The sequence below is a fragment of the Rana temporaria genome, chromosome 1 (assembly GCF_905171775.1).
Source record: "Rana temporaria chromosome 1, aRanTem1.1, whole genome shotgun sequence".
NCBI classification, from domain to species: Eukaryota; Metazoa; Chordata; class Amphibia; order Anura; family Ranidae; genus Rana; species Rana temporaria.
Window position 1 is genome coordinate 225,862,599 of NC_053489.1, and position 18,235 is coordinate 225,880,833.

The 18,235-nt window shown below is 46.1% G+C and overlaps 1 protein-coding gene across 1 annotated transcript in view; it reads right to left on the reverse strand.

The window, feature by feature from the left end:
* LOC120943359 (dehydrogenase/reductase SDR family member 4-like) overlaps positions 1–18,235 on the reverse strand; it is a 73,356-nt gene that overhangs the window by 29,781 nt on the left and 25,340 nt on the right. The gene's annotated exons all lie outside the window — the stretch shown is intronic.

Below are 18,235 nucleotides of genomic sequence, written 5' to 3' on the forward strand. Positions count from 1 at the left end.
CAGCTTCCAGTCTGACGTGCCCAGCTTCCAGTCTGACGTGCCCAGCTTCCAGTCTGACGTGCCCAGCTTCCAGTCTGACGTGCCCAGCTTCCAGTCTGACGTGCCCAGCTTCCAGTCTGACGTGCCCAGCTTCCAGTCTGACGTGCCCAGCTTCCAGTCTGATGTCCCGGTGCCTGCCTTCCAGTTCGATGTGTCACCTTCCCAGCCTCGCTACCCAGCCTTATGATCCGGTGCCCTCCGCCCAGCCTGATGTCTTGGTACCTGTTAAACCAGTTCCGGATGCTCAGCTTGCCGCCGATTCTTCCCTGTCCTATCTTCAGCCTGATTATGATGCTCTCGTGTTGTCGGCCCCCGAGAGGTTTATACATGTTGCCCTGCCTGTTTTCACCTCTAGATCCAAAACTTCCAGACCCTGGTGGTGGTAGGATGCATGCTATGTTTTCGGACTCGGGGGGCTTGTCTCCCAATGGGTTAAGAGACTTTGACCGGAAGACTTTTTGGGACCTTTCCGCATCTACATGCACTACCAGGGCAAGGGCAGAATGGAGTGTCCAGAGGCCACTCCTTGGGGGGGGGGGGGGGAACTGTCATGATCTGTGTTATGGCTTTGGTCACCTGCTGGTGGCACGGTTTCTCCCAGTAACAGGGGTGCAGTTCTGGTGTCCACCAGCGGGTGTCTCCCATGGGATGACTCCTCTCAATTAAGGTGAACTGCTACAGGTATATAATCCCGCCCTTCACTACAGTTCAGTGCTTCAGTATTTTGCTTGTCAGCCTGTTCCCTGCCTGATCTGTTAGCTGTTGCCAACCTGTCCCTGCTTCGCCTCCCTGCCCTGGACTCTATCGCTTATTGACCCCGGCTTGTATTTTTGGACTTTGCTGCTCTCTCCAATCCTTGACCTCTGGCTTAACCTTGGACTTGCTTGTGTCTTATCCCTGCATTACCTGCTTGGTGGGTTTTGGTTTGATGTGTCATTATTGCTTATCTTGGGGGTTTTCTGTTTGTTTTTCACGTGTGCTTTTACTTTAATAAAACATATATTTTTCACTATTTTGGTGCCTGTTTCTGTTAGTGCAGCCCATTGACCTGTTACTCAGTACTCGGATGCCTGCGTGGGCATCCCCTGACACGGTAGTAGATTGGGTTGCTGACAGTGCCTCCAGTTCCTTCACATTGTTTTCCAACAAGTCTTGTTCTGAAAGTTCAGAATTGGCGCCTGCAGCCGATGTCCACCATCAGTCTTTCACCTCACCCCCTTGCAAATCAGCCAAGCAGTCTGAGCCCCAAAGCATGCAGCAGTCTCTTCTTTTTGATGAGTCTTTTAGTATGTGTTCCCAGGGCCATCCACCTAGCCTAGCCCCAGAAGGGGGAAGAGATTGAGTGCACCGATGCCCAACCACTTATATTTCAGGATGAGTTCATGGGGGGACCATCACAGAACGTCTTGCATGATGATGAAACAGTTGCCAACTGCTGGTGCTTTTGCAATTGTGTAGACCGACAAGGAGGGCAGTGGTGAAGACTGGGTGGAAGATGATGTGCAGGACGATGAGGTCCTCGACCCGACATGGAATCAACCTCATGCAGGTGACCCGTGTAGTTCGGAGGAAGAGGCGGTGGTCGCACAGAGCCACCAGCACAGCAGAAGAGGGAGCAGGGTGCCAAAGCAGAGCGTCCGTCGCCTAGACAGTACGCCTGCTACTGCCCAACGCAGCAAGGGACCGAGCACACCAAAGCCAGGTCCAAGGAGTTCCCTAGCGTGGCAGTTCTTCACACAATGTGCTGATGACAAGACACGCGTGGTTTGCACGTTGTGCAATCAGAGCCTGAAGCGAGGCATAAACGTTCTCAACCTGAGCACAACCTGCATGACCAGGCATCTAAGTGCAAAGCACGAGCTGCAGTGGAGTAGACACCTCAAAAACCAAGAAAGGTCTCTGGCTCCTCCTGCTTCCTCTTCTGCATCAGTCTCGGGCCTCTCTGCCTCTTCATCCACCTCTGTAGTGACAGTGCCACCTGCCACCCCTCAATTAGAGGACCGGCAAGCAACACTACCACCTGGGTCACCAAACATCTCCACAATGTCCCAAGGAAGCATTCAGCTCTCCATCTCCCAAACACTGGAGCGTAAGAGGAAGTACCCCTCTACCCACCCGCGATCCCTGGCCCTGAATGCCAGCATTTCAAAATGACTGGCCTTTGAAATGCTGTCATTCCGTCTGGTGGAGACGCAGAGTTTTAAAAGCCTGATATAATTGGCTGTCCCACAGTATGTCGTGCCCAGCCGCCACTACTTTTCCAGGCGAGCCATCCCTTCTCTGCACAACCAAGTGGAGGACAAAATCAGGTGTGCACTGCACAACGCCATCTGTGCCAAGGTCCACCTAACTACGGATACATGGACCAGTAAGCACGGTCAGGGATGTTATATCTCCCTAACAGCGCACTGGGTAAATGTAGTGGCGGCTGGGCCTGAGGCGGATAGCAGTTTGGCGCATGTCCTTCCACCACCGAGGATTGCAGGGCGCTTCAGTTTGCCTCCTGTTCCTAACTCCTTCTACTCCGCTTCCTCATCCTCTACCACCTCCTCATCCAGTCAGCGTAACAAATTCACCACCAACTTCAGCACAGCCATGGGTAAACGCCAGCAGGCAGTTTTAAAACTTTCCTGTTTGGGGGGAAAAACCACACACCGCGCAGGAGTTGTGGAGGGACATGGAACAACAGACCGATGAGTGGTTGGCGTCAGTGAGCCTCAAGCCGGGCCTGGTGATGTGCGATAACGGGCGAAATCTCGTAACAGCTCTGGGCCTAGCCAGTTTGACGCACATCCCTTGCCTGGCGCATGTGCTGAATTTGGTGGTGCAAAGTTTCCTGAGAACTTACCCCGATATGCCACAGCTGCTGCAGACAGTGCGGGCCGTCTGTGCGCACTTTCGGCGTTCTCACCCTGCTGCTGCTCGCCTGGCCAGCGCAACTTCGGCCTTCCCACTCACCGCCTCATATGTGATGTGCCCACAAGGTGGAACTCCACCTTGCACATGCTGGCCAGACTGTGCGAGCAACAGCAGGCGATAGTGGAGTTCCAGCTGCAGGAACAGAACCACTTTACCACCAATAACTGGGCCTCCATGCGAGACCTGTGTGCCTTGTTTTGAGTACTCCACCAACATGGCCAGTGCCAATGACGCCGCTCTCAGCGTGACTATCCCAGTTCTATGTCTCCTTGAAAAAACGATACGGGCGATGATGGAAGAGGATGTGGCACAGGAGGAGGAGGAATCTGGATCATTTGCAAGGCTTTCAGGGCAGTCATTCACAAGTGGCTCCGAGGTTGGGTTTGTGCACCAAAGGCCAGGTACACAATTGTCCAGCAAGGGCACAGTTCCGGAGGATGACGCGGTGGAGGATGAGGAGGAGGAAGACATGGAGGAGGAGGAACCATGTTCACAGCAGGATTGCATCCAGACCAGATCATGGCCATTACTGGTGTGTGGCTGGGGGGATACAGAGGACACAGATGATACACCTCCCACAGCGGACAGCTTTTCGTTGCCTCTGGGCAGCCTGGCACACATGAGCAATTACATGCTGCAGTGTCTCCGCAACGACCGTCGTGTTTCGCACATTATGACAGGTGCTGATTACTGGGTGGCCATCCTGCTGGATCCCCGTTACAAGGACAATGTACCGTCTTTAATGCCCTCACTGGAGCGTGAACGCAAGATGCGCAGGTACAGGTGAACGCTGGTAGACGCGCTGCTGGTGCAATTCCCACCTGGCAGCGGGGGCACAGTGGAAGCAGAAGGCGAAGGCAGAGGAGGAGGAAGAGGTCGCCAACGCAGCAGGGGCACCGCCAGCACCTCAGAAGGCAGGGTTAGCATGGCTGAAATGCTTTGTCAGCATGCCACAACAAACAGCACCACTAGCTGATATGGAACGTTTTAGCAGGAGGCAGCATTTCAGCAACATGGTGGAGCAGTATGTGTGCACACGCCTACACGTACTGAATGACGGCTATGCCCCCTTAAACTTCTGGGTCTCCAAATTGGGCACATAGCCTGAGCTTGCCCTTTACGCCTTGGAGGTGCTGGCCTGCCCTGCGGCCAGTGTATTGTCTGAACGTGTATTTAGCACGGCAGGGGGCGTTATCACAGACAAGCGCAGCCGCCTGTCCAGAGCCAATGTGGACAAGCTCACGTTCATTAAAATGAACCAGGCATGGATCCCACAGGACTTGTCCGTACCTTGTGCAGAATAGACACCGGGCCGCCCTTACCCAGCCATTGTTTTTTTCGGAGCTTTCTAGGGTTGCCATCTCATCCCTTTCAAAGCAAAAACATATTAATTACACAGGTTCTCTGGCTGATTAAGGTGCTGCTAATTAAACTCACTTGGTGCCTTATCGACATTAAATTAGCCCCAGAACCTGTGTAACTCTGTGTTCAGGTTTAAAGGGATGAGGTAGCAACCCTAGATCTACCTCACTATTTTGGGGTTTACCCTAATTTAAAAAATAAATCAATTAAAAACCAAAACCTGCTGTGTTGGCTACCTCCTCCTCCACCGCCGCTTCCACCTTCAGTCACATTCTTAGGCTTGCGCACTGCAACTGCTTTCTTTAAGTCTCACCAGAGGTTCTCAATCGGATTCAAGTCTGGTGACTGCGATGGCCACTCCAAAATGTTCCAGTCTTTAATCTGCAACCATGCTCTAGTGGACTTGGAGGTATGCTTGGGATCATTGTCCTGTTGAAAGGTCCAACGTCTCCCAAGCCTCAGGTTTGTGACGGACTGCATAACATTGTCATCCAATATCTCCTGGTACTGAAGAGAATTCATGGTACCTTGCACACGCTGAAGCTTCCCTTTACCTGCAGAAGCAAAACAGCCCCAAAGCATGATTGACCCCCGCCATGCTTCACAGTAGGCAAGGTGTTCTTTTCATCATAGGCCTTGTTCTTCCTCCTCCAAACATAGCGTTGATCCATGGGCCCAAACAGTTGTAATTTTGTTTCATCAGTCCACAGAACACAATCCCAAAACGTGTGTGGTTTGCCCACATGACTTTTGGCATACTGCAGTCGACTCTTCTTATTCTTTGGAGACAGCAAGGGGGTGCGCCTGGGAGTTCTGGCATGGAGGCCTTAATTACGCAGTGTGCACCGTATTGTCTGAGCAGAATGACTTCAATGGGGTTCGGATCCGGGTCAAAGTCTGGGTTCGGTCCCGAACATTTTTTTCAAGGTTCGGGTCCGAACCCAAACATCCAGGTGTCCGCTCAACTCTATTCACGGAATATAAGATCCCAGATGATTCGGCTTTCTGTTTATTACATCATATACAAATTTCACCAAAAAGATATATGAAGTCTGTAATATGTCATTCGATGAACGCAGCCAAAAGCTGTATTGCAATAAACTGGAAAGATCCTAAAGTACCTTCAATTTCAATGTGGCTTAAAAAAGTAAGGAAAATAGGAATAATGGAGAAACTTTTGCCAATGATGATAGACAAGAAAGAACAAATAAAAAGTATATGGGCACCTTGGGAGTCATTTATACAATCAGAGGAAGGTAAAATTCTATTAGGGGAGTAGGAATAAAAATGAGGAAGATAGGGGGATCGAAAAAATCGGAAGTTTGACTGGAAACTATAATGAGGGGGGTCGGCGGGGGAAGGGAGAGGTTTGTTTTCTTCCCTTTTTTTCTCTCTCTCTGCACAGTTTAGTTTAAGCAAGGCGGAGAGGGGAAGATAGGGGTCTTGAGGAGGGGAAAGAAATGGGGAAGGAAGAGTTGCGGAGATGGAGAGGGAACTAGCGGAAGGAGATTTATATATATATATATATATATATATATATATATATATATATATATATATATATATATATATATATATATATATATATATATATAAAGTTGTTAAGATACATTCATATTTCCCTCTGAATTAATATATGAAAGGCAATATAGTTGAAGAGGAAGATGTAAAGTATACATGTAATGTTTGTATTGTCATTGGATTCTGTATGTTCCATTATCTTTATCTCTGTAGATCTCCCTTGTTTAAAAAAAAAAGGTCTTGGAGCAGACCCAATTAACACCTCAAAGGCATGTGTCCCCCCATTGAATGAAAACACTCCATTTGGAGTCAGACTTTAACAACTTGTAATATCTCAAGATATCCTGCAATATATGTGTAACGGTCAGGGGTTAACACCGTTCACGATCTCCCATTCCATCAACCCAAGACAGCTTCCGACCCTCCAACCATCCAGCAGGCTCGAACCATTCCATATGAATTCCCTCAATAACGAGACTGACAAGCTCTGTTACTGCGTCAAAATATGAACTAACTTTTAATGGTTTCTTCTCAGCTTTTTATGCAGTTACAAGCAGGTGACAGTAATCAAAGGGACAATGAAATCTCCACCCCCCTTCACACCATGGGGCTTCAATCACATTTATCAATAGCATTCACACAAAATACCACCACACAATGAGTTCCCTTCAATCTACATCTTTAGACAGACGGCCTGTCTCCGACAGACAGGTAGTCACACCTGGGCATCAATAGGCTTTAAACTGTGTTATCACACAATGGAAAGGTCTAGGAGCAGACCTGAATTAACACCTTTCAAAAGAATGTGTCCCCACATTGAATAAGCCAACAACTTGTGATATCTCAAGACATCCTGCAAACATGAATTATTAATGTCCCATCTCATGTAATACATGAATTATAATTCACTTGCCACCCCATGTCCAAAGGGGCACAGGGTGGACTCCGACCCAAGAGTTATCAGTGACGCTGACACAGGAGTATCCCCCATCCTCAAAGTCTCTGTCCCGGGTCATTCCGTTACAATATGAATTATCATTAATGTCCCATCTCATGTAATCTTCAATTAATATTTCCCAGTCACCCTATGCCCAAAAGGGGCACAGGGTGACCTTAGACCCAAGAGTCATTAGTGACACTGGCACAGGAGTACCCCCCATCCTTCAAAAGTCTCTGGTTGTTACGGGTCATTCTGTTACACAAACTTTAAAAGGTGGGTGGATAAGGGACTATACCACATAGGACAATTCTTTAGTCTTGGGGGGGGCCTATAACCCTTAATCACTGTATCAAAATTGGACTGTATCAAAATACATCAAATTTGGACGGATAAACCGTCACCACCACAATTCACAAAATATGAGGCTTGGTGTGGACAAGTTACGGAGCTGAGAGGTGGCATTTCTGTGATATACTCGTCCCTCACTCACCCTACAGCAGAGTCTTCTTATATAGAAGCCTGAGAAACTGATTTCAACTATAATTGGGTCTTGGATACCTGGCATAAAGCTTCAAAGCCCTTCAAGGGAATTCTAAATGTTTCCCTAATGAAAGCCAATATCAAGGTGTTAACTGGGTGGTATTTCACCCCCACTAAAATAGCAGCCATACAGTATATCCGTCAGCGGATCTGACCTGCTATAGAGGCTGTCAACTCTCTGGGTCAATGGCCCACATATGGTGGGAATGTCCTAAGATTCACCCCTATTGGAGAAAATGTTTTTAATTTAATTTACAAGGCTACCAATTGCCAGGTTCCCATGTCCCCATATGTAGCCCTCCTAAATGATCAGATACCTCATATCAAAGGCTGCACAAACATTAATTCACCTTATCCTTACAGGAGCCAAACAATAGCCAAGGCGTGGAATAAACCTAAACCTTTCATTTTAGAAACCAAGCAGAAAATATCTTGGATAATGACCCAAGAAAAATTGTCCAGTATTCTAAACACAATCCCAAAGTGGAAAAAAAATCTGAAAACCATGGGCCAACTTTATAGGGCTTTCACTTAACAAAGTTGTTCCATCAACTCCCAAATCTACATTAACCTCTTGTTAGGCGCTTCTCTCTTTCAATTGCCTTCTCTTTTTTACCTATTCTCAACTCATCTTTATTTTTGTTTATTAATCTCTGATTGATGAGATACCTGGAGATGACTTTAAGGTTTACTAATTATTTTTTGTTAACTGGGAACACAGAGTGCTAGATAAGGAACTCTGGAATACCAAATGTATAATAGAACCACTATAATGGAGAAGCTCAGAAGGTCTCGGGTTGAGGCCATAAAGGAGACAATTCTCTTTCTTAGCACAGTCAGATCCCGATAGGGGTGCAAAGGGGATAAGAGGATCTTATCTAAAAGAAGCCCCACTGGGACATTACAACACTAAAAGCCTAATATGTACTGAAACTATAATTAAGATGTCTTCTCTTCTTTTATTATACATATTCTTGACGTGTGATACATTTTTCCAAGTTCTTAGCCTCCAGGTTCAAAAACATTTATGCATTATTTATTTATAAAAATTTAAAATTTAAAAATTTAAAATTTTACAATGTATTGTATGATTTTCCTCCACCCCTGATCCATAAAAATGCTGAAACAGTTACCAATGTGAACACTGTCCATAAAGAAGGAATAGACAAAAAAGATGACCGAATAGAAGAAAATGATGAACCATTACAAGAGACTAACAAAGATGGGGCAGAACAATCTCAAATAGAATTAACATCGATAGTAATGCAAGTAGTACCCGGTGGCGAGAACGATATGGGAGGGTGCAGGTCCAAAACAACAACAATAGCCAAAAAAGATACAAACTCTCCTTTTTTTGGGAAAGGAGCTGCGGGGTGGACAAGACCCGCAGCTCAGAAAAATCTAGTAGCAAGGTCTATCCCATCCCCCCCAAACACTCGGAGAGTGAGAAATCTACGAGAAGAGGCCGGAGAGGAGGGAAGAAGTCTAAGAAGAATAATGAAGAAATAGAAAATCACTCCACCATTAAAATCTTCAACTTGTCCAAATGCACTTTTAAAGAAGAAGAGCTGAAATTATTGAGAAGAGGATTGAATTTTGCCATGGACACTGCTCCAAATCTTTTCGAACTTTTTATCGATCTGAATAAATTCACACGAAATCTTACAGTGAAACGCTTCTTTCGGCTCAAGGAAATCAATGGAACACTTAGTGAGATCCAAGAAGACACAATTCCATCGTGCGAAGAAGAGCCTTTGGAGGAGGACATTTTGGACATACTGGAGGAACTCTACAATGAGGGAAGGACGGGGACCCTAAATGAACCCCTAGCCTCGATAGACGAAGAGCCAATAATTGGCACATCTTTTAGGGCTAAGTCAAGCTTCTATCCGCATTGGAATAAGGGTCAATTTATTTCCACATTCCAAGAGGTAGTCCTAAAAGAATTTAGAAAGATCTGTGGAAAAAGAGGTCACAAAGGTAGAAGAAATCCCAATATAGATCTGGAGGCGCCTCTAAATAGCCTGAAGAACAATTCAGACATTATAATAAGGAAGGCAGATAAAGGTGGAGGTCTGGTGATACAAGATAAGGAACAATATTTGGAAGAAGCTTTTAGACTGATCGAGGATACCACAACATACGAGAGATTACTATGGGACCCGACAGTACTATACAATAAGGAACTAAAGAAATTGTTGGAAAAGGCCGTCTCAGATAAGATCTTGACGAAAAGTGAATTCCTTTTCCTTTATTCCAAGCACCCAGTAGTTCCACATTTCTATCATATTCCGAAGATCCACAAGAGCCTAGAGAGACCACCGGGCCGACCGATCGTCGCGGGTATTGATAGTCTGTCCAGCAATCTAGGGAGCTACCTTGACTACTTCCTGCAAAACCTGGTGGTTAGTCTACCATCCTTTATCAAGGATTCGGGACATGCTTTGGAGATTCTGATGCCATATAAGTGGGAAAAAGGATATAGGTGGCTATCACTGGATGTGGCATCACTTTACACGTGCATACAACACGAATTCGGGCTCAGAGCCATCGAATATTACCTGGCTGAGGCACGAAAGTTCAATCCACGACAGGCACAGTTTATTCGTGACTGTATAGAATTTACTCTCACACACAATTACTTCTCCTTCCTAGATTGTTTCTATAGACAGATAAGGGGTACTGCCATGGGGGCTAGATTTGCCCCCAGTTATGCAAATCTCTTCATGGGATACTGGGAATCCAAATATATATGGGACAACAACCCTTTCGCAAAAAATCTAATACTATATTCACGTTATATAGACGACATCCTAATTATATGGGATGGCAGCGATGAAGAGTTGGAAGGATTCCTGGCTCATTGTGGTAGTAACCCCTTTGGGATTTCTTTTACACATGTGGTGGATAAAGAATCACTAATCTTCTTAGATCTTGAGCTGAGAGCAGATGAGAGCGGTAAGATACTTTCAAAGACACACTTTAAACTAAGTGCAGGAAACTCTTATTTACATGCCTCAAGCCAACACCACCCAAGGTGGATAAGAAATATCCCCTTTGGCCAGTTTTGTCGCCTAAAACGAACCTGTACCCAGAAGAACGACTATGAAACACAGAGTCTGATTCTGAGAGAAAAATTCAGAGAAAAGGGATATGGAGAAGCACACAGAGGAAGCCTTTCAGAAATATCTCCAACTCTATGAGAACGATGGGTCAGCAAGCGAAAAAATCGTGAAACCTAAAGAGGGTGCAATATCGACAACACGTTTTTGTACTAGATTCAATAGTAAAGCTTCCACTATACAAAAAATCTTTAAAAGAAATTGGAAGATTCTGACAGCTGACCCTTTCCTCAAGACTTGCATTCCATCGCATCCCAATCTGGTCTTTAGAAGACCGAAGGATCTGAGAAGTATTGTAGCTCCTAGCAGAGTCAAGAAAAACAGCAGAAATAAAGGACTTGAAAGCCCCTGGTCTACGATCTTCGACCAGAAAGGAAGCTATAAATGTGGGGTGAATACATGTGGTAATTGTATGCACATGCATCATTAGGAAAAAAGAAGTTTCTGGGGTGGATGGAAGACGCCATAAGATCAAACAATTTATTAATTGTGGAATTGAGTTTGTGATCTATGGCATTATGTGCCCATGTGGCCTGCTTTATGTAGGGCGCACTTCACGACAACTAAGAACCAGAATGAACGAACATAGGAGCAGCATCTCTACAAAAAAAGATAAAGGCTCCATACCCAAACATTTTAGAGAAGTTCATGATGGTGAAGTGGAGGGCCTCAAAGTCTTTGGCATAGAGGCCATTCAAAATGACCTTGATAGGGGGAAGAAACATCAAATTCTCTGTAAAAGAGAAGCATATTGGATTTTTACTTTGGGTACAATGGTGCCGAATGGACTGAACGAAGAGATAGAACTGCACACTATAACATGAGCAGAAAGAGAAATAATAATGTTCTTGTCCTGTTCCAGTATGTCCCCCCCTCTGCTTCATGCTCGCATCCCCTCCTTTATCCCTTTCTCCCTCAAAATCATCTAAAACCATTCATCTATCAAATTCCAAGGCACGGTTAGTTATGTAGATATCTGGAGGGTCTGCAGTCCTTCTAGATACTATCACCTGGGACCTCTGAGTGTGCATCCATAAAAGCTGGGCATATGACCATAGACAACATTATTATTATTATTGTCATTATTATTTCATTTTATTATATTATTACTACCATTTGAAACTATGTGGTTTTTAATTGGATTAAATGGTGGGACACTTTTATCTGGAATCTATTAATATTAATTAATTATTAACTCCTTTAATACTCTTTTTAAATGCAATATGTGTCCGTTTTTGAAAGTTAGATTTTTAAATATTTATAATATATGTCTTTTATGCAAAGGGTGTGTAATAATATTAGTAATAATCTTTCACCTGCACAAGGTTGATGGCTCGCTCCATGTAATTCACTTCCCCCTAAAGATTTCCTCCTCTCCCCTCCATTCTTCCTTCCCTTTGGTGTTTTGTCATTCAGTGATGCTGCCCTGCTATATAGAGGCGACACTGAGAGGCAATATTCATCTTTCACCACTAGATGGCAACGGTGTAACTCTCCCCTTTGGGAACGTGCCATCTAGTAGGGAAGGAGACGCTCCAGCCTGCTGGTTCTACAAGCTGGAGCGCATCGTCACTGTATATGCGCCGCGCGCGGCGTCAATGACGTCACGCGCATGCGCAGTGGAACGTAGACTCGGCTGGAGCGCAAACAACTTCCTCCACGTTGGGCGTGCGTTCCAGCAGCCTCCTCGTCCAAGGAAGGTAGGCACAGCACTGCAAGTGGGGCTTGTGTGGCACATATGAGCAACTACACAGCCCCTTATTGGAAGTGTGATTAGGAGAGGCCTTATTACACTCTGGCACTTTATTGATTTGATTTGTTATAACTATACACTTGGAGGCAGCAATCTGCTGAGTGCTTTGACTGAAAAGGCTTTCCATATTGTGGTGTGTGTATGTATGTGTATATATATTGATGCCTTATTGTGGTAGTTATTTTGTATGTACATCTTTGTATACATTGCTGGGTATAGTGCAATTTGGACTGTGCATTCATACTAAGAATGGCTTGATATAGACATGGAGAGAGGAATAAGGAAAAGGTGACAGACATGTGGGTGGGTGTCCGGCCATGCACCTCCTACTTCATGGGAGGGGCGTCTTTACCACTTACTGAAAGCTAGTATTTATTGAGACAAGTCCCTTGGTGAGGAAGCACTGCAGACCTTTTAGCTCTGAGGAAAGGGGTTCTCCCCTGAAACGCGTCAGCCCTAGCCACGGTCACGGATCGAAACAATATCGTGCTATGCCGATGGTGTTGGTTCTTTGCTGCATTGTGATTCAAGGCCTGTTTTTAACACTCCTTTTGTGAGTATTATGATTTGTTTTTATTGATTTAATAAAATCCACCAAACAGTATCACACTAGGTCGGTGCGCCCTCCGTTTTTCCTCTTTTGTTTCCTTTAGTTTTATGAATTCCAACGATTCAGAGGAGGGCTGCAAGACTTTGGAAGATACCTTTTAATTGAGTTGCTATTGAGTATCACCTTTTTCTTGAAAAATCTTTCCAAAGAATACCGGAGCGCAGGAGATTTGTTTTTATATAATGTATTGTATACCTTTTGAAGTCAAGGAAGGATCCATTCCATCCTGAAGCTTTGTAGAAGACAAAAGCATTCAGTAAAGTCAATTGAAATAAATAGAGACACTTTTTTGTACCAGCGTCTCGCCTTAGGGGCAATATGATACGGCGTCATCAACTGGTCGTTGAGGTCCACCCCTCCCATATTTTTGTTATATTCGTGGACACAGAGGGGTTTCTCCACAACACCAGTCGCCGTACAAATTTGTACTGTAGTGTCTGCGTGAAGGGTGGTAAGAACGAACGAAAACATTCTTATTGTCCCGCCACTTCACAGAGAGCAAATTATTACACCTGCAGCAGGCTCTCGCCCCCAGCCTAAGAGGGGAATCTACAAGCCGCTGGGGAAAGCCCCCCGGCGATTAGGTCGCACGGTGCCACATGCTCCAATCTGACGATCAAACAAGTGACTAAAAAGTGGCACGCTGCTGTAATAATTGTCCACATACAAGTGGTACCCCTTTCCGAATAAGGGTGACACCAAGTCCCACACAATCTTGCCAGCGCTCCCTATGTAACCTGGGCAGTCCTCCGGCTCTACCTGACTTACTTTGCCTTCATAAACCCTAAAGCTCCATGTGTAGCCTGTTGCCCTGTCACAAAGCTTATAGAGCTTGACCCCGTATCTGGCACGCTTGCTGGGAAGGTACTGCTTGAAAGACAAGCGACCAGAAAATGTAATCAGGGACTCATCAACGCATACAACTTGCTGGGGATTAAACAAGGCTGCATAACGTTCGTTGAAATAGTTTATGAGGGGCTGAATTTTGTAAAGCCGGTCAAATTCAGGGTCCCCACGTGGACGACAAAGTGCATTGTCACTGAAATGCAAGAACCGCAGGATCGCCTCGTATCGATTCCTGGCCATGTGAGCAGAGAATATGGGCATATGGTGAAGTGGATGTGTGGACCAATACCGGGTTGGCCAGTGAATGGGGGAAGTACGGGTGCTGCAGAAGTGGTGGGGACCCAATCAGGATAGGCAAATTCTGAAGGAAGGGCACTATGGGCACGACGGGCCTGTCTTTGTCTTCTTTTTCTTGGTGGCAGCGGGACACTACTTGTGCTTGCCACCTCGCCAGCTTGAACTGCACTTATGGGACTCGCCACGTCACCACGTGATACTTCAGTGCTGGATGAACGACCAGGGTGTACTAGGCCGCTGGTGCTTGCCAGTTCACCAGAAGGAATAGCGGTGCTAGTACTTCTCTGCTCCATACAAGGGTCCTGCGGTTCTTGCTGCACAACAACATCAGAACGGGGTCGGGTATGCCTGGCCTTAGCAGGGACCACAACTTTGTCGTCAGAGCTATCTGGCATGGAGCGCTGTCGTAAACAGGATCGTATTCTGAGCCAGAATCTGACAGATGCGCGACCTCCTCTTCACCATCTGTCATGCTCAGAATCCCGAAGGCCTCTCCACCACTGTACATTCGCTTTGCCATTTTTGGCTCTAAATTTAGTGGTACAGTGGTGATGATTCACAGGTAAAAAAGCACCTGACTGTAGAAAAGCAAATGTAGAAAACGCTTAAAAAAAAAAAACTGTTAGCGATCGCAGGGATCAGGCCTGTCTCTGCGAATGCTGCAGGTATGCCTGTTGTGTTTTTGAAGTGACAGTGATTGATCGATACTGCACTTGGGTGGGCTGGGCGGAGGGGCAAAACGCAGGTGCTAGTGGGTATCTGGGCTGATCCCGCCAACAATGCGTTTTTGGGAACCCTAAAATGCTGGGTACGCTAGTATAGATCTGATCAGATCAGATATTGATCTGTTCAGATACTATACCACTAAGGGGGGTGTATGCTTTGCGAGTGGGTGTAAGCGTTACTGGCACTAACCCAACACTGCCTGGGGTGACACCGACCCTGACTGATGCTAAAATTTAATTGATATCACCCGCCAGGCGATCAGGGGGTTAAACGTTTATTGGGTTATATACGGTGCCCTGATGCTATAAACAGCAAACTAACTAACTAGCGTCAACCGTAACACATATACGGTGATCACTGGTGAAAAGGTTAACTAGGGGGCAATCAGGGGGTTAAAACCTTTATTAGGTAATATATGGGGGTACCTGACGCTTTCTAAAAACCTGGCGGTGAACCTAAAATAACAAAATAACGAACTGGCTAACCTGCGTCACCAGTGACACGTATACGGTGATCACTGGTGAAAGGGTTAACTCTAGGGGCAATCAGGGGTTAAAACCTTTATTTATGGGGGTACCTAACGCTATAGAAACCTGGCGGCGAACCTAAAAAAAACTAGCTACCTAGCGGCAACAGTGACACTAATACAGCGATCAGAAAACCGATCGCTTAGTGACACTGGCAATAGGGGGTGAAAGGGTCAACTAGGGCGGTGATCAAGGGGTTAAACCTTTATTAGGGGGGACCTAAAGCTAACTGCCCTAACACTTTTTTCTGTCACAAATGACACTAAATGCAGTGATCAGAAAATAAATGATCACTGCAATCAGTGACAGGGGGCTGGGGGGTGATCTGGGGGGGTTATGTGCCTATGTGTGACTGTTAGTGTGCTGTTGGTGCAACTCACTGTACTGATGTCTTCTCTCCTCTGGGTCCGGATGAAAAGAGCGCCAGAGGAGAGATTACATCACTTCCTCCTTGCCTGTGTTTACAGTTCAGTCAGAGGGCGGGCAGAGGAGGAAGCTGATTCGCTGGGAGCGATCGCGAGGGGGTGGCTAGAAACGAAAAGACGCCCCCTCATCCCAGATCGCTCCCAGACGATTACCGACCACCGCATGTACCGGGGGGGGGGGGGTCCTGATCGGACCCCTGACCCACCTCTAGGCAGGGACGTATAGGCACGTCCATCTGCCTGTACGTGCCATTCTGCCGACGTATATTTACATGCGGTGGTCGTTAAGTGGTTAACAATACTGTTGTCCAAAAAATTGGACGTACATATACATGCGGCGGTCGCCAAGTGGTTACATACCTCCCAACCGTCCCGGAATTCACGTCAAATCCCGCGGTCCTGCAATCTTTAAATCCAGCGAATCGTGGTAAACCCCCCCCTCCGCTCAACAACTTTGATCCGCGGAACCCCCCCCCGCTCAAGAACTTCGATCCACGTCCCCCTCTTTCAACAACTTTGATCCGCGGAACCCCCCCGCTTAACAAATATGATTCGCGGACCCCCCCCCCCCGCTCAACAACTCCAATCCACGGATTCCCCCCCCCCCCGCTCAACAACTCCGTCTTGGGAGGTATGCTCATTTGTCCCTCATTATGAAGTTGAAAAGTTGGGAGGTATGTGGTTAAGCAATATGCAGTATAACATTTCTAGTTTTGTAATACTCCCTATCAGTTATACTCAGGCTCCGTACACACGATAGAATCCATCCGCTGAAAAATCTCAGCGGATCGGTTTCAGCGGATAGATTCTATGGTGTGTACAATCCAGCGGATCTGTTTCCGCGGATTTTTATCCCCTGGGATGGATTTCAAGCGGATAAAAATTTGAAGACATGCTTTCAAATCTATCCGCTTGAATCCATCCCAACGGATTGATCCGCTGGTCTGTACAGACTCACCGGATCAATCCGTCCGAAGGGATCCCCCGCATGCGTCGTAATGATTCGACGCATGCGTGGAATTCCTTATATGACAGTGTCGCGCTCGTCGCCGCGTCATCGCGGCGACACGTCATCGCGGGGGGATTTCGGCGCGGATTTCGATCTTATGGTGAGTACACTCCATCGGATCCAAATCCGCTGAAATCCTCGAGAGGATTTATCCGCGGAAACGGTCCGCTGGACCGTATCCGCGGATAAATCCTCTCGTGTGTACTAGGCCTCAAGGTGTCATGTCAGGATACATCTGTTCTGGGTGTATGCATACAGCCCTAGCTGCTCCTATCCATATACTCTGCCACCCCTTTCTCTCTTCCGAATACAACAAACAGTGTTATGCCGCATACACACAAATATTCGATGTGAGCTTGTCGGAAAATCCGACCGTGTGTATGCGCCATCGGACATTTGCTGTCGGAATTTCCATCAACAAAGATTGGAGAGCTGGTTCTCAAATTTTCCAACAACAAAAGTTGTTGTCGGAAAATCCGACCGTGTGTACACAATTCAAAACGCACAAAAAAACTCTACGTATGCTCGGAATCATTGAACTTAAATTTTTCTCGGCTCGTCGTAGTGTTGTTCGTCACTGCGTTCTTGACGTTCGGAATTTCCGACATTTGTGTGACCGTGTGTATGCAAGACAAGTTTGAGCCAACATCCATCGGAAAATAATCCACGGTTTTGTTGTCGGAATGTCCGATCGTGTGTATGCGGCATTAGAGTTCTCAGCAACTTGGCGACAAGAATATGAGAACACTATCACTCTAATGCAGGGATCCTCAAACTACGGCCCTCCAGCTGTTCCGAAACTACACATCCCATGAGGCATTGTAAAACTCTGACATTCACAGACATGACTAGGCATGATGGGAATTGTAGTTCCTGAACAACTGGAGGGCCATAGTTTGAAGACCTCTGCTCTAATGTGACACACTCAGAACTTTTTCAAAGCGGCAGTAAAGTTAGCTTTTTCTCTTGAACCTACAGGTTAGCCTTTAATAAGGCTTGCTTGTAGGTACAGTGAACATCTCCTAAATATGCATTGTTTAGGAGATATTCACATTTGTAGCTCTCGGTGAAGACACATGCGCACTGCTTTCCATTTAAAGCGCTGTGCCATGACTATGGTATACCAGAATACACCCTGACCGCTAAGACCCCTTTTACAGTTAATACCCCCACATTAACCCTTAATAAATAATGAGACCACCACTTAATGTTGGAGTAAAAACTGGCCGTAGCAGCCTCCTTTATTTTAAATACTCTTTAAATAATAAATAACCAATAACATAACAACAAACACGTAAAATTCCTGAGATAATACCTCTCCTAAATGGTGTTGGACTTTGCAGGACCCACTAACCACTAAACTTATTCACACTTTAACTTTTTAACCTTGTAACTCTTTATTTGGCACTGCGGTGTCCTAACCTCTGGTCATAGGCCTCAAGCCGAAACTGGCTCAAAGACGACCGTTGACCGCAGTGCCCCCAATTCACCAACCTTCCAGCTACATTAGTAGACTGGGAACTAGAAACCCCTTCAGAAACCATCCACCACTGGGTACTGGTGTCCATCTTTGGGGTAATATCTTCTCCTGCAAAGTCC